This window comes from Protopterus annectens, chromosome 3.part0 (genome assembly GCF_019279795.1).
Source record: "Protopterus annectens isolate FY-2018-M chromosome 3.part0, PAN1.0, whole genome shotgun sequence".
NCBI classification, from domain to species: domain Eukaryota; kingdom Metazoa; phylum Chordata; order Ceratodontiformes; family Protopteridae; genus Protopterus; species Protopterus annectens.
Genome location: NC_056731.1, coordinates 1683389972 through 1683413975, shown reverse-complemented (window position 1 = coordinate 1683413975; position 24004 = coordinate 1683389972).

The following is a 24004-nucleotide window of genomic DNA, read 5'->3' as shown; positions in this document are numbered from 1 at the left end:
ACTCCTGAGTGCTAACTTTTGGATATGGGATCTATTCAATGGTTTGTAAGATGTGTGCAATCTGTGGCTGCCTCTGTTGCAGGTGAGCAGGCAAATGTCATGGACATACTTCTTGGACAGCAGACCATTAGTTGGTGTGACATTGATGACCCATACATGATGGAAGGTGCGTATTCCAGATAAAGGAATGCTGCAGAACCTCAAAAGCTGCTTCCACAATATGTTATTTGGAGTGTGTGCACACATATGCTTCCAGTGTGCTCCATATTACACGTTCATTGCTCATGTTAGGATCACATTACAGGTTGTAAAGGTTATGGAATGTGGTATTCTGATATGCCGTTGTGTAGATCTGTAACAGTTGCCATTGTAATACTGGTATATACACTGCTGTAGCCACTGTATAAGGGTAATGTTTCAGACATGTCCCCAGTTGTCCCACTATTATGTTTATCTCTGTCCACACATCCTGCACTGACAGGTTGTTAGTTATACTGCAGGACTCTTACATACTCTTCAGATATGCCACCATGGCGACCACTGTGATGCAGTGCAGTTAACAGGAACAATAAGTGAACATGTACAGCATGCATTATGGGTAGGTGTGTTAAATGTGTGCATGGCAAATGCCATAGCCATAACATGGCAGTTGTATTGGCAAACCTGAACAAAAGACCTGCATATTCACCAGCTACAGGCTGCTTCCCCAGAGGTATATCAGAGGGACCTACATAGTTGTATGAGAGATGTGATGTCTGTAGCCACACCTGTGGCATTGGTACAGGGTGGGAGCAGCATTTCAGTACATCAACAGTACAAACCCACAATACTACAGATTATGCACATCTTTTCACTACTACACTACAGTGACAGACTATGGTATCTGACATATGCATGAAGATACTTTACTGATGAAGATGGATAAGCAACAGTGGTCTACTAATGTGCTCTGTGGCCTTACCTGCATGCTCATCATCCATTGTGTGGGTAGTACCCACCTCCACAATGCTATCTTCAAGTTCTTGACTTGGCTGGTGGGCAGGTGCCCCAAGGTTGGCAAAGAGCTCCTCAACATGTGTCAGTGGGGGCTGGATGGCATGACCCCCACCTGTGGCTAGCTCATCCCTCCTAACTGCAGCAGCATGCTGACAGGCATGGCGGATGAGGTCAGTGCAACGATGTTGCACCTGCTCATAATTGCGGTTATGCAGGCCAACATTGTTTACCTTGTGGACAAGCTCTTTCCACAGGGCAGTGCTCTCCTGCAGATCATGGGTCATATGCCCAAAGAGGGTTTCGTAGTGATGCACAATAAAGTTGATGAGTATGTTATTCTCCTGTGGAGTGAATGCAGGGAGTCACTCTCCTGACATGGTACCTGGAAGACATAAAGAGGAAAAAAGGTCTGAGGACCTCATGCTACAAGGATATAATAGTTGCTAATTGACATCTCTCTCTCCCCCTGCCATATCTGCAAAAAAAATCTGAAAACACACATCAATGGGTATGTTTGCACCAAACCTACTGTTGGGACGTATATCATATTGTGCAACAAATATTGAAATGTGTTTCTATTCATGTTCCATGATGAAACACTTATCATTGGTGGCCTGTTGCTAACAATGTAACCTGCATGCCATTGTAATAGCCACTGTGGTTCCATATATGCATGTGTTCAGTTTCCTATGCAACTGTTTCAAATCTGGTGTTTTGGGTTAATGGAAATATGCATGCATGCTGTTATAACTAATCCTGGATTGTGTTGGCTATTACTACCCATATATATTCTAAAACTGCAACACAATAGCATGTTTGAAACAGTTATATAGCAAATAGAACACATGCATATATGGAAACAAGTGGCCATTACAACAGCATGCAGGTTACACTGATAGCAACAGGCCACCAATGATAGAATTTCAACATGGAACATTAATAGAAACACATTTCAATATTTACTGAACAATATCACATATGACCCAACAGTAGGTTTGGTGTAAACATACCCATTGATTTGTGTATTTTGATTATTGTTGCATATATGGTGGGGGTAGAGAGAGACGTCAATTAATAACTTATATATCCTTGTAGTTCTCACAACTTTAACGATCATTGCTCTAATAATTAAGGTATAGGTATTATTATTCTACCCTATGGCCTTGGTTTGTCCAGTGCTATGTTTGTAAACAAGTGTATACTTCAACTGTCTTATAGCTATATTCTACATCTCATACCTGGTATACATGTGGAGATAATGTTTGTTAACACTACATGACTGTTTCTAGACATATTCCCAGATTCTGAGTTAATATTATGCACATACCTCTCAATCTCTTATTGCACACACTCTGGTCAAAGCTTGACAACATGGGGGTACAACTAGGGACATATTTTGAATATTGCTCTCATAACCTTGGAGGGCTGATAGAGTGACAGGATTTGTTTTCATATACATTTTCTGAAGGTTTTGAGGTATGCAAATCAAATGTATGTTATTATTTGCTGACTACAAATCTGAGATCATCCCACTGATTTGCCATGGGGACAGGGTAACAGGCAGAAAATATGAGACAGTTATCTGGACTTTCTGAAAGGATGTGTACAGTTGACAGGTATGATTATGCATATAGTTTACTACCACTCCCGGAATTCAAACCATGGCTGTGTCTGAGAAAAATACCACAATTTAAGTGTCAGCAAAGTGTGCTGTTTGAATATTGCTGTCTATCTTTTCAGTGTTTTCTGTCTAAGTCTCTCATGGTTGTACAATCTGACATTGTAATTACAACAGTCTCATACAGATATTCCTAGAAATATTTTTATGTAGCACAGTGTGAAAAACAGTGGTTGACACAACAGTACTATTCTGATATCAGATGTTACTGAATGCTACATGTCAGCCATACAATACCAGAGTAAACACTACCAGTCCAGGATTTCAATCTTTATTGGCAGGCACAGTTTTCTTATCTGACAGACCTCCGGAGGGAATGTTTGTTAACACTACCTGACTGTTTCCACACATATTCCCAGATTCTGAGTTAATATTATGCACATACCTCTCCATCTGTTAATGCACACACTCTGGCCATAGCTTGACAACATGGGGGTAAAAATAGGAACATATTTTGAATATTGCTCTCATAAACTTGGAGAGTTGCTTGAGTGACATGTTTGTTTTCATATACATTTTTTGAAGGTTTTGAGGTCTGAAAATCAGATGTATGTCATTATTTGCTGATTAAAACTCTGAGATCATCCCACTGATTTGCCAGGTGGACAGGGTAACAGGCATAAAATATGAGCCAATTATCTGAACATTCTGAACAAATGCATACAGTTGAGAGGTATGATTATGCATACAGCCTACTACCACTCCCAGGATTCGAACCATGGCTGTGTCTGATAAAAATACAGCAATTTATGTTTCAGCAGAGTGTGCTGTTTGGATATTGCTGTCTATCTCTTTAGTCTTTTTGTCTAAGTCTCTATCGATTGTACAGTATGACATTGTAATTACAACATTATTATACAGACATTCCTAGACATTTTTATTATGTAGCACAGTGTGGGTAACAGTGGTTAATGCAGCATTACTACTCAGAGTATGCAACACTAAAAATGCCATATAATACCAGAGTAAACACAACCAGTCCAGGATTTAGAGCTTTATTGCCAGTCAGTTAAAGTTTTATTTAAATACGACCTATATGGGACTATTACTGTCATATAGTCTGGTTTATTCAGTACAACCCATACACAAAACAGTTTTTATACTGGCAGCTGACTTTCTATTACTTTTATATTTATTTGTTATGACTACTACAAGCAGGATTGTTACTCACCAGTCTCGCTTCACAGCCTTTGCAGCCTACTCACAGCCCGCTCAGCAGCAGCACTAAGGGAAATAGAGTTAGCCATACCTATCCATCATATACACAGGCTAGACATTATTATAGAGTTACTGGTATGAGTACTTACATCACCCCTCTGCCTTGATTCTTGGACCCACTGGTCCAAGAGCTCCCTGTTCCATCATTTTAGGTTGGCATAGTAGTGTCTGACCTGCTCACCAGTCCAAGAGATACCAGTGGCACTGGTGAGGTCACGGGCAAGACTGTCCCAGACTTCTGCTTTATACTGGGAGGTTTGGTACTGGCCCTACACCAATCTCTCATCATGTTTTTTTTACCAGGAGTCCTATCATGACCTTAGACTCTTGGATGCTCCAGTGCTGTACACAGCAGCACACTCCCTCTCTGACTCCAGCCATTCTGTCTACAGTGGGAAGCTGCAACCAGTTATGAGCTGTATTCCCACCTGTGGGGTTTAAATACAGTCAATTTCCCACCCTTTGCCATGATTGGACGGTTTTGAATATGCTGAGCTAAGCTAAGCTACAGGCAAACCTGGTCAGCTAAGGCTGGCATTTCTTAAATGGGCAGGGTCAACACTGCTTACCAATGGGCAAATCCATTTAGTGGGGCTACTCATTGCTTAGCAGTCATATTTACACAATGCTTACACCTGGTAAGCAGAGCTATGCAATGCTTAGCATTGCTTATTTTTCATTTTATAGACTATCTGCTGTATGGCATTGATTCATCATTTATTAGATATTATAAATTTGTTTATTGTCCCTGACATCCCCCAATGTGCTTTCATTACATGTATTCATGTATGACTATACTTGTATGGGGCACTTGTGTTTAAAGGGGGATTTCACAACTTTATTAAACTGACACCTCACATCTGGACCTAATGCAGTACTCTGGTTAACAAATATATGTTATTTAGTAGGTAATACAAAAAAAAATGTTTATGCACTGCTGTTACATTGGGGATTGAACTAGGAATGGCTGCTCACAAAGTGTATGCTCTAACCACAACACTATTGAAATACTGTTTATATTGGATGTCCGTTGCTATTTAACTTCTTGTGATGTTTAAGGTAGACTAAGAGTAGCTAAGCAATGGGCACACCTGTGCAGCTACACTTAAACTTTATTGCATTTATAAAAAAAAGTTTTGTTGTATTATTTTAGCTATACCCTTCAGAATATCCCTGCTAATGCTAAACCCTGTACTTTTATCAGCTTTCTGCATCATGGTGGTCATACCTCTCAACCTCTTAGAACAAAAAATCTGGACAAACCTTAAAATGATGGGGGGGACAAATAGGGACAAATAGGGACAGATTTTAAATATTGCTCTTACAAACTTAGAAAGTTGATATAATAATACATTTTGCATTAGCATGAATTTTTTGAAGGATGTGGAGTCTTAAACTCTAATGTTTGTCATTATTTAATGACTTCAATCCTCAACTATTTGCCAGGAAAGTACAGATTTTAGGGGGAACACACCAAACATATGAGGCAAAACTCTGGACATTCTGTGAAAATCTGTACAGTTGGGAGGTATTGTGGTGGGACATTTGTCCCTTTTGCCTTTGACCACTTTTGTTTTCTGGACGAGTTGGGGGTGTTATGTGTGTTCTGCTCATTTTAATTGGCAAAAGGCAATTCTGGAGTGCAGGGGAATGTGTATTGTGAGAGTTCAGCTCTTAGACACAACCCCTGCACTCGTACACAGCTCTGTGTCTGTTTAACAGCACAGTCAGAGCACCTTCATGAGTATGCAAGGCACGCTGCCGTGCTGTACAGGCACAGTCTTGGCTTGCCATGCAGGAATGCTTGCTGAATCCCAGGGTATGTTTATCCCACAGTCATGTCAGTCACATGCTTCATAAATATGAAGAGGAAATATTTGGAAAATGTTGTAAAACTAAAATAAAGTTTCTCATAGACAGTGCTATGCTAATGACATACCAAAAGATACTCTTGTCTTCAGAGCGCAGAGACTGTGGAGGCGATTCATACATGTATTTTTTCACCATATCATTAGTGCAATCTGTGCGTATGAATCACACTGATATGCAAACACAAGGCAGTTAGCAGCATGCATGGCTGTGAGAGCTCTCAACCTCTTAGCACAAAAAATATGGACAAAGCCAAAAATAATGGGGGGCAAAGCCCCAAAAATAGGGATATATTTTAAATATTGCTCTTATAAACTTAGAAAGAACACTAGAATAAAAGCTCTTGTGTTACTAATAATTTTCTGAAATACATGAACTCTGAAATTCAATTTGCAGTGGTGGTGCTGCAGTAGCCATTGTCGCCTCACAGTAAGATGCTGACCGGTTCGACTCTCAGATAGAGCGTCTTCTGCGTGGAGACATGCGTGAATGGGCTTACCTTTGTTGAAGGTTGTGCGTTAGGGCTGGCAACTCAGCACGTAAAAATCAACTGCCAATCATTAGCAGACCGGAGTTCCACTGTGGCGACCCCTAACTGGGAAAAGCCGAAAGACACAACAACATGAACTCTGAAATTCAAAGGCTTCTCATTTTTTAGTGAATTCAATTCTCACTGATTTGCCACAAAAATCAAGAAAAACAGAAGTTTTATGAAGTACAGACCAAAAATCTGAGGCAAAAATTTGGACAGTTGAGTATTATGGACAAAAGAAAGTTATCAAACACCTGGAACATTGCAATTTCACTCCAGGAAATGAATCACTGGGCCACCATGGTGAACTTTATCCTCTTCTCCACTATAGTGCTATCTTGGAGTTGGTATATTTACTGAGGGGGTTTAGGGGTAAACCCTCCACATGGGTGGGTTTCATTTGCTTTGGTTTTCTGTGTTAGTGGACAAGTAGTTAGTTTCTCAAAGTGAAATTGTGATGTCCTGGGTGTTCAATAACATGCTGTTTCAGCAAAGTGATCTTGATGTTTTGAATTTTGCATAAGTGGTATTTTGACAATATAAAGTAGATCCATATTCACACACACACACACACACACACACACACACACACACACACACACACACACACACGTTTATTTTGAATTCCATTATTTCTCTTGTTGATGTTACCAATTGTCAGAAAAAAAAAATCAACCTTTTGTAAAATATTTGTTGTAGAAGACATCCAATCCATCTATCAAGGACTATCAAACATTTGGACTGGATGGTCAGGGGAGGGGATTTTTTACACCAAGGTAGGTGCTTACCCTAATTTTTGGAAGTTATGACTTCCTTTCAATTGACACATTTTGACCGGTTAATAGTATTACTGTGCTGAGAAAGCTGTTTGCAAAACAGTGTGCTATATTTGATAGAGCTGACAACAACTCTCCTCTCCAAGAAAATAGGCTCAGCAATTACCAGGGTCTTGTTTGAAAGCAATTTATGTGATCATACATTTAACAAACAAGTAAATAAATAAATGTCCCATCTGTTTTGTATTTGTTTCTACTGTTAACCTTTTCTTAAACGTTTTTGTCCTTATTTAGTCCTTTTGTTTCTTCTGTTCATTTTATATTAAATCTGAATTTGTAATATTGTTAATGTCAACTAGCTGTGCATCTGAATAGTACTTTTACACTGAGCTAATACCTGTCATCTCACATCACTATAGCTTAACTGAGGCATTAGCTTTTGAGATGCTTAATAGCTTAAACATTGAATATCCTATTGTGCTATGTATTCATCAACTGATCTGTCATTATAAAATGTTTGAAAATCTATTGCTTCATTTAATTGGTGACTTAATTCCGACTCTGTGTATAACAGAGCATATAAAACTGATGTAATAGTAGCATGTTCTAGTTTATCAGTGCTTCACAAGCACACTGTTTTTTCTATACATTTTTAAAATAATAAAATAAACAAGCCTTGAAGCTTTTCTTGAAATGATATACTAAAGAAGTCTTTAATGCTTTTTCTTGGCTTTGGTGTAACAATTTGTATTTGTACAAAATGTACTACACTGTAAATTGAAGATATTAACCATTATACACTGTAGCTACAATTGTAATTGTATAATTAGCTAAAACATTGACAGACAGCATACGGCTAATAAAAATCAAAAGAACAAGACAAAATGCACAAACCTAATTCTTTTTCTTTTAAAGTATGCATGGAGAGAAAAGTAAACATTTATTTTTCTAGTTCACTTCATATTCAGTTGTGACCGAAATGAAACAGTTTGTTATGTACTGCACCTATTAGCTGAGAAAACACACAAACATTTTCATTCTTTTCTGTTAACTTTTTAATGATCCAGACAGCTATTTTATGCATGTCACATTGTTTTTTTTAATTTGCCTAAACAGTACATGAGTTCCTGGAGCAGTGAAGGCTTCAGTACAGAAGCTTGAGTGGTTAATCTGCCATATATATATATATATATATATATATATATATATATATATATATATATATTTGAAATGATATATCAAAGTTGATTTTTTATTATAATTTAACATACAATATTGCTCCAGAGTAAGGCATACTTATATCCAGCTTTAAATAATCGCAAACAAATAGCACTGTCAGTAGCTCAACAAGTAGCCCAATCACCTTTGTTGCTAGAAGACTGTGGGTTCAATTCCTGTAAGGGGGGGCCAGTATTGTACCCCTGCATGTGTTGACCTTGTGTTGAAATGTTATTTATTAATTCACATATGCTTTAGTTGGATGTAGCTCAGGTGGATGTAAAGATCACACAGCACCTATCTGATGAGACATTAAACTGAAATTACATCAGCTTGAACTGAATGTTGCTTAGGTAGATGTAAAGGATTCCATGGCACCTATAAAAAAGAATAAGGAAAACGTCCCAATGCCCTGGCCAAATTTATTAATAGCATAAGTGTGGGCTCAGGCATACTTCAATAACTTATTAAACTTCTGACAGATGCGCATTGTCATAATTGAAATGGCATCTCTTGCAATTCTAGGTAAGCAGTGACTTTTATTTTGATAGCCATGTCTTTGAATTAAGCTTCCTAATGCCAATGCTATGAAACTTTATGGCTGCATGTGAGTGCATTGACATAAATGCCCCATTTGCAGACATCAGAGAAAATGCTTCAATATGCTGCCGAAAATACCACAGCAATGACAATTATCTTGCAAGTTGCTAAAGCTGCTATTTGTTTATTGCAAGTCACAGTGAATCAACTATGAAAAGAAGTACTTAGAAGCCACTTTAAAGGTCTAAGATCAAACGATGAGTAGCGATAAAATTAACAATCACAGTCTGAGAATTGCATTATATCATCTTCAAAAAATACTTTTAAAGAAATGATCTCTTTTTTTCGTGTCTTCAAGGACCATGGAAGGCCTAGACTGAACAGAATGACTCATTTTAATCTTGCCTAAACTTTCTGATGCCAACACACAACAAAAGGATAAATATCATGCTACTGGGAAATATGGCAGAGCTGTAGCTGCAATAGTGCAGAGCTCTACAGCAACAAATAAAAAACGGAGGAAAATAGCACGAATACCAAAAAAATGCATTATTTATGCGAAGAATCGTATCTTTAAAGAAAAGAGGCAATATTTCTGAATTGATTATCTTTTTTTCTGTCAAATACTTATCCACATCTGTCACTTGGATTATTTTGCAAATGAATTCCTCAAAATCCTTTACTTACTGAGCTCTTTCTAAAGATTGACAACTTCCAGATGAAACTTGATACTGTGCAAGAATATAGTATTAATGAAAAGGAAATGTTAAAAACAATGGTTGAAAACTCAGGTTTGCAAGCCAAAGAGACAATAAATGCACTGAATAATATAGATTAGAGAATGAGGGAAGGAGAAATTTAAACTGAATTCCCATTGAAACAGAACAATTGCTTACTTGATAACATGGTGCTTATGCATACTAGGACATATTACTAAAAGGGTTGATGGGGAAAATTATTCATTTTGCTGCTTGTACATACTTTGACATACTGCTGAGGAGATCGGTAGGGATGTGTTTCATTTTGCTGCATGTACATACTTTGACATACTGCTGAGGAGATCGGTAGGGATGTGTTTCATTTTGCTGCATGTACATACTTTGACATACTGCTGAGGAGATCGGTAGGGATGTGTTTCATTTTGCTGCATGTACATACTTTGACATACTGCTGAGGAGATCGGTAGGGATGTGTTTCATTTTGCTGCATGTACATACTTTGACATACTGCTGAGGAGATCAGTAGGGATGTGTTTCATTTTGCTGCATGTACATACTTTGACATACTGCTGAGGAGATCGGTAGGGATGTGTTTCATTTTGCTGCATGTACATACTTTGACATACTGCTGAGGAGATCGGTAGGGATGTGTTTCATTTTGCTGCTTGTACATACTTTGACATACTGCTGAGGAGATCGGTAGGGATGTGTTTCATTTTGCTGCTTGTAAATACTTTGACATACTGCTGAGGAGATCGGTAGGGATGTGTTTCATTTTGCTGCTTGTACATACTTTGACATACTGCTGAGGAGATCGGTAGGGATGTGTTTCATTTTGCTGCTTGTACATACTTTGACATACTGCTGAGGAGATCAGTAGGGATGTGTTTCATTTTGGTGCTTGTGCATACTTAGACATACTCCTGAAGGGGAGGAAATAATATATCTGTGTGTCAGAGAGGTGTTTGGCATTCATAGTCAGACTGATGAAGGTACTGCTGTCAAATAATTTATTTTGGTTTTGTTTTAGTGTTTGTGCATAATTAATGTAAACTAATGAAGAGGTTGCTGGGAGAAATAATTCAATTTTTTTTTGTGTGTCAGGCAAGTTCTTGTACATACTCAGACAAATTACTGAAGGGATGACCATGGGCAAGTTTCATTTTGGTGATTGTGCATACTTAGACACACTCCTGAAGGGGAGGAAATAATGTATTTGTGTGTCAGAGAGGTGTTTGGCATACATAGTCAGACTGCTGAAGGTACTGCTGTCAAATAATTTATTTTGGTTTTGTTTTAGTGTTTGTGCATAATTAATGTAAACTAATGAAGGGGTTGCTGGGAGAAATAATTCAATTTTTTTTTGTGTGTCACGCAAGTTCTTGTACATACTCAGACAAATTACTGAAGGGATGGCCATGGGCAAGTTTACAGACTGCATCTCCAATATCAAATGTGAAGCATCACTTTTAACAACAGATGTGCGTACCATGTGGATGTCGGATTATGAATTGCAAAACCACCTCATTAGCATACACTGCTTTACAACATTTCTCATTTGCATTTCATTATTTGTTAAGGCATTTCACATAAAGTAAATGACATCTATAAATCTTATCTTTGCTACGCTCATTTGTAAGAATCACATTTGTGCAAGTGACTGAATACCAGCCTATAACGATGTTTTGAATAGCTTTAGAAACTCCCTGTAAAGGTAAGAGGTATAAATATTTAATTATGTCTAGGAAAACTGTTACTGCTAAAAGCAAAGACAATTTAATAAAACATGGATACTTAAACAAACAGGGTGGCCACAGTGGTGCAGCGGTTAGTGTTGTCAGCTCACAGCAAGAGGTTCTCCAGTTTGATTCTCAGCTAGGGTGCCTTCTTTGCAGAGTCTGCATGTCCTCCCTGTGGTTATGTGGGTGTCCTCTGGTTTCCTTCCACATTTCAAAGACATGCAGTAGGTGGAATGGACACTCTAAACTAGCCATAGGTACAAGTATGTGTGCAAGTGAGTGGTATGGATCAACTACAGTGGCTTGGCTGACCACCTGGTGGTGTAAACCTTCACTCAAGATGAGTGTCACTGTTGAAGTGACACCCTGACCCCATCTGTAAAATGGGAAAAAGGAGTTGAGGATGGATGGATGGATGGACTTGAACAGTTCTCAACAAAAAAGAGTAAAAAGTAATAGTTCACTTTGAAGTTTGTTAAATATGAGTTTTACCATGCACAAGAAAAATAATTGCTGAACTTCTTTTATTCTATTATTTGGTTTGACAAGCAGGACATGATTTTATATTATTCTGTTATTGATTTTGTTTATTTCTTTTTAATGATTTACAAATTATGCCATTTAAAACACTATTTAAATGTGAACACGACCGGTGATTGTTTTCTTTTAGTCTTGAGTGCATCTGAGTTTTTCTTCCCACTTTTTGATGATCAGTTTTGAGTGGTTTTCCTTGTTAAGTAAATAACTGGAATATCAATAGTGACTTTGGATTGGTATTTAAAAAATGAACTGCAGCCAGTAGGTATAATTATAAATTATCAGTAGTTATTAGAATAGCTAGCTGGTGATGACAAATGTGGTCTGATTTGAGGAGAAAGTGGTTGCATCTCATGACGCTTGTTTGTGTGCACTATTAGGCACTAAATATTATACAAACTACACTGAAGATTATAATCTTAAGTAAGGTACCTAGTGCTTATCAAGCACCTATTTGAAAATGTATAGAAACCAGTGTGTTAATAATCAGTAATTACACAAGCCTTTAATATTTGAAGATAGTGACTCCTTCAGAAAAATTACATTAAATGCCTTTAATAAGAATGAAATACAAGACAGATATCCATAAAATTTCATCAATGCTTTCTGTCAAAATTAAATTAAAAGGGACAGTCATTCTTGGTAATCTGTTAAAAAATATTACACTGATGTGACTAACAATACATTTCCCTTAGGTTTTTCTTTTATCAATAATTGAGGAAAGAAGAAGGATTATTTAAGTTTATTGCAATTTAAGTGTGGGGTATACAGCAGACAACAAAAGAAATGACTGGTTAAATATAATGGTTTGGTTGGAGGGTAAGACAATAACTAGACTGTGTTTGTCTCCTTTGCATATCATTTCCAATAAATAAATAAATAAATAAATAAATATAATATAATATAATATAATATAATATAATATAATATCATATAATATAATATAATGTCTTCTACTCTAGATTTTGTCATTTTTCATGAGACAAGAGTGTTGAATGAGATGGTAGAGACAACCATATCATGATTACAATGATTTGTACTTCTAAACATAACATTAATTTAAAAGAAAGAAGATAAGAAGAGGTAAATACAATTAATTTTATTGAATGGTTGCTGTGTTGATTGGACAAATGCTCAACCAACAGATATTATTTTAGTCAGTTATTTAAAGGTGGGATTAAGGAAACAGCAGACTGAAGAAAACAGGGTGAGATGAGAGAATATTTGTAATGGTGAAAACAAAAGTTTTATTATAACTTAGTAAGATAATAACATTAAGGGGTTATGGAAGATACGATCATAGAGATTCCCATTGGATATTGGAATGGGAGTTGGTAGAAAATTGAGGCACAAGTATATATCTAAATGCTATAGCAGGCTACCTGTTAGACTAATAATAGAATAAGTAGCTTGCTTATTTTAAATATAATATAAGGAGACCAAAAATGTTTCAACATTAACAGCTCATATCACAATGAAAGGAGCAATTTATGGCTCTGTGGCTATGGCTCTGTAGCTCTATGGCTATGGATTGATCTCTAGAAAGAATAGAGCCATGATGTAAGGAGACTAGCATGTCAACTTTCATTATTATACATCACAAAGTGTAAATATTCTCAGTACGAAACTTTGCCTCAGTCTAGTTATAAGAATAAAAGAAGGGAAGTTTCAATGTTGTAGAAAAGTGATGCAATAATGCCAAAATATTACTGAAAAGATAAGTAGGATGGTATGCTTGCAATGGTAATTACAGAATGCAACAACAGAATATGGTCATTACTTAATTCATATTGTTTCCTAGAATGGGGTCCAAAAAAACACATCTAGAATTAATTCTAAATAATATGAAAGCTAGTATGATGGGGGTGGGGAATTTTAATTGTATTTTTGGAAAAATAGAACCAAATGCAATTAGGAAACTTAGAATAACAGCATTAGCTGAAGCACTTAAAATTGCGCAGATTTGTTAAATTTAAAATATTCCTTCATATTCAAAGAGAAAGATTCTCTGTAGTTCATACATTATTCATATGCCTTTGACAGTGGTGTAATTAGAAACATCAAATGTAACAAACATTAAATGACTAATAATCGATCCTGAAAGGTCAAAACCAAAATAATGTAACAACAAAACACTTTTTTTTATTGTTTTTTTTTTTTTTGCAGGGGAATAAGCCCCGCTGCAAACCCCATGTGGTTGGGGGGCTGCACATTCCCACCCGCTAATTATTTATACTAACTCCAAGATCACTGTACAGGCAAAGGCACATTTTCCAATCCCACTGTGCACAATCTTGCATGGACATATCACCGGCAGAAGTAGTCAAATGACTTTTGATCACTTCTGTCGGTGTTCAACACATTCGACATTATGAATATTCCATTATATGAAGTTCTCTCCTTTGGTGTATAGTCAAGGATAGAGAAAGTCTTTATTTCTCAGGATGCCACAACCAGGATGAATAATTTCAAGATAGTTCATTTATTTATTTGTTAATGCATTTACATTTCTTTACTGGGATGGTCAAATTGGGCAGAGCTTGTTTTCAGCAAAGGAAGAAAAAGTCCACATTAAGTTCACTAGTACAATATACAGTATGAATGAGCAATGAAGAATTAAGTGAGGCCTGACTACATATACCGGCTTAAATAGTATATTAAACATGGCACATAGTAGATTAAATATGGGCAGGAATTGTGAAATAATACTTAGGATCATAGGATCAAAGGAGATTACTAGGCTATTGACCTGATGGTCATTTTAAGCCTTGCTGTTTCATCCCAATCTAATACCATAGAAATGCTAATCAATACCCAAGATTGCTTTTTGTGATGACTGCAAATGTCCAGCAGAGTTGTTGGCACTATGCCCTGTAAGAATTTATGGTGCCCAATCCTCGTCTAGGTTCCTCATGAAAGTGTCATAGAGGTGATCTGTTTCACATAAATTGGTAGCCTGCACCAAAGACATGGCAGTCACTTGGAGATAAATATGCCCCTCCAACATGTCTTATTTAAGTTGGAGGCTGTATATAGGTCCCTGGAACTGGTAGCCCTAGTCCTGTTGGATTTACGAATATGCAGCAAGTTCATTAGATTTGGTCTTGGATTGTTCTGTAGGCCAGGCATAAGTCTCCATTAAGAAGTCTATACGATACAGAGTATAGTGACAGGGACTTTAGTGCTTCTGAAGCACTGATAAAGGCTTGTTAGCCGAAACCGGTCTGTTGTCAATTTTTTCTATTAAATGAGATTGCTGACTAGTTGTGCTGGCCTGGGTTTTTTTCTTTGAATATTTGCAGTTTGGCCGTGCACCTTCCGTTACTAGCATGACAGGGTTGTGTTTATAATTGAAATACCCCATAACCAGTGGGTTTGGTATTATTTGGATTTTTTCCAGTTTAGACAAGTAGGCTTCATGGCTGTTGTGACCCATGGAGGGCAATCTATAACTGGCTATGAGTTGAATTGGGGTGTTACCCACCGTAACCGGGACCTGGAGTAACTGAATGGCATTTTCCAGTCTAACTAGATGGGAGTTGAATTTATCTCTAATCAAGATTATAACACCACCTCCTTTGGTTTCCACATGTTCATTTTGCATTCTAAATGTGTGGAAGGCATTGTAGCCTTGTAGGGCTGGGGTACTCTCTGAGGCCTTGAACCAGGTTTCTGTGATTACACAGACATCTACATCTTCTAGTGATAGAAATGCTTCCAGGGAGTGCAGTTTTTGGTTTAAGCTCCTAGCATTTAGCAGGTTAATTGCTTAGATTAATTACGCAGGCACAGCATAGTCAGGAAAGGACAAAAGTACAATGATTAATATTACATATTTGGATTACTTAATACTAGCTATTTAGGAAAGACATTGTTACAGTAATACTTAAGGACAGAATCGTGTTATTCTAACTACCATACCTCTCAACCTGGAAACATCAAAAATCTGGACAAAGGCCCATGAAAAATAGGTACAAATCTGTACACTGATTAACATAAAATTTGCATACATAATCATGTAATCCCACCCACACCAATGGAATTGTTGGATATCAACTTTCAAATGCAAACCGAAGAACAGACAACCAAAATATGGCCACAGACTCTGTAGTAAATGGTAACCATTTTTTTATGTGTAGCAATGATGTTCACTGGGAAGGGAGAAGACGATGAACCTTAGGATTTTCTTTTTGGTAACTTGCAGTATGTGGAGTTTATTGTAAAAGTAGGGCATTTAATGGTAGGCAATATTCTAATCTTAGCAAAAGAATATTATAGTTTGCTAGGAGTCTAGGGCCTCCAAAAGTCATTCTCCATGGCCTACTGATTAGTGGCACAGCACTTTGAGTTTGACACCCTTCCCTCCATCATAAAATCATGGTCAAATGGGGCCTCCCCATACACAGCCCTCCCCCTGGCAGCCATTCCAATGTCCCATTACTTGGCTATTTCACCCCATTTACCATAAACACTGTAATGTGCATACTGCTTTATTTCTACAATAATTTGGATTTCATTTAAACGTTTTATCTTACATTTTACAGCACAAACATTAATGGACATCTTCTAAACAAAGCAATGCAGTCTTACAATGAAAATAGACTTAGCATTAAAACTTGTAAAACAACACTGAGAAAAGCAGCAACAAAGAATCTACAACCAGCCCCCGTAAAAAATAAGAATTTAATAAAACAGCACCTTGAACAATCTAGCACCTCGGGTATCAGCCTTCCAGGAGTAATACATATCACAAAAACTTACACAATTTATATAATCCATTCAATAAGTAAATAAATCAATTATTCAATTTATACAATAATTGCCTCCAATTAATCTCCAGAATTAAACCTACACGTACCTCTATGCTGGGTGTAAGATACCTGCTTTTTATTGTTTGCCGAAACTACACAGAAGTTTGGATAGTTCTCTGGGATGCCCAATTGTAGATGCACATAAACATTTTTTATACAATATAGGTTTACTTATACATGAATATTTAAAACCACATGTCATGAAGTTACAGTCTTATATTAGGGACTGTTTTGATTTTATGAATAAAATACAGAATATAAACTGGAATAATAACATGTATTGTTTAGTTATGGATGCTAAAAGTCTTTATACTAGCATTAAATATCAGGATGGTATTAAAGCCCTGAATTATTTCTTGGGAGACTCTCCTTTGTCTAGTAATATTGTAGAGCTTACACATTTTTGTTTGTTGAACATATATTTTGTGTTGAATGGATCTATATATCATCAGTTACAAGGGACAGCCATTGGGACATCTTTTTCCCCCATGTATGCCAACTTGTTCATGGCCCTTTTTGAGTTGGAATATTTATATAAGCATCAGCTTGTGAAATATAATGTTATTGCATATTACAGGTACATTGATGATTTAATTTTTATATGTGAAGGGGGAAGAAATAATGTTGGAAACTTTCGTTCTTATTTAGAACAGAATATTTATGGTTTAAGTTTTGATGCCATACAATGTGGCACTAAAGTTCATTTTTTTGGATTTAATACTGGAGAGGGTGAATGGTGAGGGCATTAAAACATCTGTCCACAGGAAATTTATGGATAATACCCACTTTTTACATGGAGCTAGCTTTCACCCCCAATATTTATTGGAGTCTTTACCACATGGAGAATTTCTCTATATGCATAGAATTTGCAGTGAATGGGAAGATTTTGTGAGAGAAAGTAAGCATACTTTTCAGATGTTCATCAATAGGGGGTATGACTGTGGTATAGTTAAAAAATCTTTGTGTGAAGTAGTTGCGCATAGATTGGGGGTGGATTTGTCCAATAATAAAGTAAATAAGGGGTTGGTAAGTACTGAACTACATAAAGAACAGGTGTATTTTGTTTCAGTATATAATAGTCTTAGCTCATAATTTCATAGGTTGGTACTAGGCTATCGGCCCTAGGGCCTATACAAGCCTAGCCATAACAATTCCCTGGCTATTTCTTCCCACACTATTTACTTCCCTGGACCCTTGTCTAGCAGGGTGACTGACATGATCCCCGGGGTGAATTTCCTTTCTCCATTCAATTGTCAAGGTTCCTTTTGAAGAGGGCCAAAGAAGTGCTCTGCTTGACATGTATGGGCAGTCTATTCCAGAGTCTGGGGTCTCTGGATCAGGAAGAAAATAAATAAGATATTGCATAATTGTTGGAAGTTTTTGCACCAATAATCTAGCCTCTGCCACCAAACATGGTACACTCATACAATACGCAGATGACTCAACCATCATCTGCTCAGCCCAGTCCCTACCAAAACTGCAAAAAGTCACACAGGAAGCCTTTTCCTCTGTTGAAACATGGTTATCCGATGCCCAATTAATACTCAACCCAAACAAAACTAAACTACTCATCTTCCAACCCACCAAACATACTCAAAACAACTCTCACTTTAACATCAGAGAAAAACACAACACCACTATATACCCAACTGAATACACCAAATTGCTAGGAGTGGAAATAGACAATAAACTAAAATTTGACATTCACATATCCATGACCATAAAAAAAGTCCACAAAAAACTAGGAGCGTTATACAGAAATAAGCAATTTCTCACCAAAGCAGCAAATATTTCAATAGCAAATTCCCACCTTATCTCCACCCTACTTTATGCCTCTCCAATATATACCAACCTAAGGCAATGCGATCTAAACAAGCTAGAGATCTGCTACAAGAAAATCGCCAAATTCGCCACAGGGACATCCTAGCATAGTCACCACTGTCTCTCACTTGCTGAACTGGGCAGGCTTGAACTCCCTCACCTCCTTCAGTGGTATCAGCTCTCACTTGCACACAAACTAGTAAACCATCCGCTAAATGTCCCATCCCTCCAGAATCTACTCCAACCCTATCGCACCACCAGACCACTGAGATCCAGCAACAAAAATCACTTGTAGATCACTAAAGCCAATAACTCTGCTGGTGAAGCACTATTCTCTTGTGCCATAGCCAAATTATGGCACTCACTCCCACCCACAATTACCTCCATACCATCATGCATCCACTTCAAAACTTTACTAAAAGCGCACCTAAAAACATGCTGGCTATGCCCTTGCAACTTCCATTCTAATATCATCCACCCCATCCAACCACTACCTTTCTTTCCACTCCACTAACTACCTTGATTATAGCAAGCTCAGATGCTCATAAGACTAGTATTTATTATACAGCAGGAAATTCTCATTGTAACATTTGTTAATGTCTGTTATGTACTTCACAGATAAAGATTCTAGTTGTCTACTGATGTACTATGTTCTTCATCTGTAAATATGTTGTAAGTAATTGCTATGTTAAATTGTTAACCACTATGTAATCCAATGTAACTACTGTCTGTTTATTTAACTGTGGAGCTTTTCTCCCTGGGCCTCCGCTGAAAATAGACCTACATCCAGTCGGACACTCCCAGTCAACAAATTTAAATACATAAATAAATAAATAAATACATAAATAAATAAATAAATAAATAAATTTTCATAAATAAAAAAATAAATAATTTTTAACCTAGTGGTAATTTTTCTTGTAATAGTGAAGGCGTTATATATGCCTTAAAATGCACCTGTAATTTATTTTACAACGGGGAAAGTAAATGAAAATTTAAGGCAAGAATGCAAGAACACATTATGGATATAAAAAAGAATAAGGATGAAAGTAATGTTGCTATGCATTTTAAAATAAGGCATAATAATGGTTATTCTTTATTACAGGGTTGTGTTTTAGAACAGGTTTTTATACAAATTGGGGAAATGTGCAATATTAAGGATAAACTCCTTTATAAGGAATCTGTCTATATTTTGAAATTTAACGCAATGGTACCTGTAGGTTTAAATCTGGAGATTAATTGGAGGCAATTATTGTGTAATTGAATAATTGATTTACTTATTGAATGGATTATATACATTGTGTAAGTTTTTGTGATATGTATTACTCCTGGAAGGCTGATAGCCAGAGCACTAGAGTGTTCAAGGTGCTGTTTTATTAATTCCTATTTTTTACTGTAGCCGGTTGTGGATTCTTAGCATTAAAACTTCTCTGCCCTTGAAACCCACATTCATTGAAACAACACTAAAACCCACATTCAAAGAAAATCCATCTGGCCAGTGGCAGATAAAAATTACCTTTGGGCTATTTTCAAATCTTAGGTCCCTTGCACAGGAAACATGCATGTGTTCTTTGATGCACCTTCCTGATTGTATTAAATTATATTCCATGGATAATACAGTACAGTTGTTAGAGAGTATTTTAAACTTATTGTTTTGAATATTTTTTGCAGTAAACAATGAAACAAAATGCTTAAATCAATAATAACAAAACTGCCCAATTCAGAACATTTCCATCATAAAACTCTACTCAAACCAACAATCCACCAGTATCAGTAAATATGCACAATCTCTGCAGAAGCAAAAGTCATCTAAATAATTCCACATTAAAGAGATCTGTAACTAATGAAGAGGTTGCTGCTAGCAAACAACTTTATATATCATTGTTTCATCTACAAATAAAGTGCATGTTGCCCTTGAGGAATAAATTACTTATGTTACATTAAAAAAGTAATAAGCTAGTAATATTGCAATAGGGAATGGATGGCAAACTGATAACAGGTTCATACTGGTTACTAGTTATCACTGCCAAAGAGGACATTCTCAGGACTGCAGCATCTACCCCTTTAATAGTACAAAACAGTACAGTAATGCATCTACATACTGTGGGGGTAGAACCCACAGCCTTCTGCATCAAGAGCAAGTATTCTACCTGTTATGCTACTAACAATGCAAGCAGACCTTGCATAAGCAGCACCAATCTTCTCTTCCCCTGAAGCTCTCAGCTCCTTCTAAAATCCACTCAGCACTCAACTGTATCTCTCAACTTTGCAGCACAAGAAATCTGGAAAAACCCAAAATTTATCAGGGTGGGAACAAAAGCCCAAAACCAGGAACACATTTTAAACATTTCTTGTATAATCTTGGAAAGTTGCTAGAATTAAATGTGTTGTTACCATGCTTTTCCTGATGAAAGATAGGAATACTGAAACTTAAATGGCTATCATTTAGTGAATTCAGTTCTCACCATAGCTCTCAACCTCCAAAAATCCTGGACAAAGCCAATAATGGGGAATACAGCCTCAAAAAATAGGGACACATTTCAAATATTGATCTTATAAACTTAGAAAATTGTAAAAGGTTTTGTGTTGCCATCTAGTTTTCTGAAGAATATGAATTCTGAAATTCAAATGCCTGGCATTTTATTATTTTGTGAATAATCTTTTAAGAGGAACAGATCAAAAATATGAGGCAACAATCTGGACAGTATTCACAAGTGGTGATGGGTAGGGAATTCAGCCTCTTGCTACTAGTACCCAAGGTACAGGGTTTAACCCTGTTTAACTCTAGCCACCAGGTATTTTTAACTGGGGCATTTTACACAAACACACACACACACACACACACACACACACACACACACACACACACACACACACACACACGCACACACACAAACCATCCTTACCTGGCTTGCTGCTGAAATACGGCTGTGGAGGAAAAGCCTACTTGAAAATGAAGAACTGCTAATTCTTGCATTTGACATTGCATGCACACTACGTACAGTGGTGCCCTCAGCCAATTCTGACAGGCTGTTCATGTAGTTGACGTCATCACACATGTCTCTGCACATGATGATGTCAGCTGGAAGAAAAATGAAAAAAAATAAGCTGAGAAATTCTGAAATTAAGGGGTGCCACTTGGGAATCATGGCACCCCATTTTCTGAACCTCAAAATTGGTAAAAAAACAAAATTCTTGGTACAGTTGAGAGGTCTGCTAACTACATCTCAAGTAAATGCAGGACTATGTATAACAGACATAGACTAGATAGAGTTAAGTAGCATTAAAAGAGAAAGTCTAGCTGCAGTGGAACAAGTATCTCCATTAGATGTTCCTTAAGATTTTATTTAAAAAATTTAGTCTCAGAGTGAAATGTTATTGCACATCTTGGAGATATGACATGAGAAAATGAGTCACCTGCTGAATTGCTGGATTTTGTCACACTTAAGTTTTATCATTTGGAGGAGTCGGAGCCTGAATGGCTAACTGAAAGCAGCAGTATTTTAGAGCTCCATATAACTCTTTAAATAAGACTGGAAAAAATATTCTTTTTTTTCTTCAAAGTTTAAAATCTTATAGATAAAGGACTAATTTACATAATTAGAAACTTTGGTGAAGTTTTACAAATAATTTCCTGTCAAAAAGCTTGGAGATATATTCACTTGTTAAAATGAGCAACTCAAGGAATTCTCACCTGGATGCTGACTTAAAGAAGGAACTACAATGGATGGCATCTACCCAGCAGGAGTTTTCTTTGAAGATGGATGATTTTAAAGAGAACTTGGAAATTCTTAAAACAAGCAGTCAAAAACAGGCTGACACCCTCAAGGAAATGCTACAACACCAGACAAGGATAACAGGAATAGAGGTTCCTCTAAATGACTTAGAAAGCAGACTTAAGGAAGAGGAAACACAGAAAGAACTGTTTCTTAAACAAAACACTTTGTTGGTTAATAAAGTAGATGACCTGGAAAATAGGGAGAGGAGAAATAACATCAGGATTTTCAGATTAACTGAAAACACAGAAGGTGAGGATATTATTCCCTTTTTATCAAGCTGGATCCCTGACTTTTTAAATTTAAAAGAAGGACTTTCCTTTGGCATTGAAAGGGTACACAGAACTCTTGGGAAACCTGCCACTAACTCAAATTCTCCTCCTAGGTCAATAATTATCAGCGTTCTTTCATACTTGGACAAAGAACTGATCTGAAGATCTGCTTGGAGGAAGGCACCTCTAAAATATAAACAGAGCCTGATAAGATTTGATAACGACTATTCATCTAGAATAATGGAACAAAGGAAAAAACTGTGGCCAATGATAAAGTTTCTGAAACAAAATAACATCAAGGTACAACTTGCATATCCAGCTAAGATAAGAATACTGTGTGCCAACGAGATGAGGACTTTTATTGACTTAAAGGAAGCCCGTTTATTTATTAAAACTAATAATGTGATTACTTTACCAGAAGATATGGATTGGATGTCACCTTCTCTCAAGAGAACAAAAGAAACAAATGTCTGGACAGATGTCAAAAAGAAGAAACAAAAGCCTGATACTGTTACAGCCAAATCTCAGAAAGCATCTACTATGATATGAATTGTTTTATCATTACTTTAAAGGACCAATTTTACTGCTTGGAATTTTAAAACAAAGGTAACTACTGGAATCTTTATCTATATTTTTTGAAAATAGATGACAGATGAGAGTTTTCACATTACCTCAGGTATGTAAAACAGGGTACTTTTCTTTCACAGAAGGAGGGTTATATAGCACATAAAATATTTATACTGTAATCAACATACATAGTATATGTGTATTTTCTCTTAATTTCCTCTTTTCTTTCTCTCTTCTCTCTTTTCTCATTATTTATTTTAACTGCATCTTGTCTCCCTTTCTAAATTCTCTCCTATTTACTATACTAATATAGTATGTATATATTTAATAACTCACTATGTATGCATAGATAAATAATAGTCTAAAATAAACTAGTTTTAAGGTGGACTAACTGGAATAGTGAACTTAATTAATTGTTATTACAATATTTATTAGATTAATGATAGTCACTGTCATGCTTATTGGGATTGGGGACATGTTTGTAATTAACTCTGAAATGTTCCATTCATGTACATATGTCTTTGAATTATTTCCTTTTAGTATTAACAAATACATAAAAAAGGAGGGAAAATGTACTGTTGGTTAAGAGAAGTGAAGCTTTCTTCACATTTTATTTACATTGCCATAGCAACAGCAAACAACTGCTGCAGTTTCTAAGGACACTGCGAATCTGCAAAGTGCATTTAGCCTCACAGATAACAAATAAGAAAAAGTAATGTTGTTTAGTTATTAAAATGAAAAACAACCTTCTTCTTCTTCTTTTCCCAGTTAGGCGTCGCCACAGTAGATCATCTATCCGCCCATGATTGCCAGTGGAGTTTTACTGTGTCGAGTTGCCATACACACGCACACACTCACACCTAGGGCCAATTTAGAGTGTCCAATCTACCTACTGCATGTCTTTGGGATGTGGGAGGAAACTGGAGCACCTGGAGGAA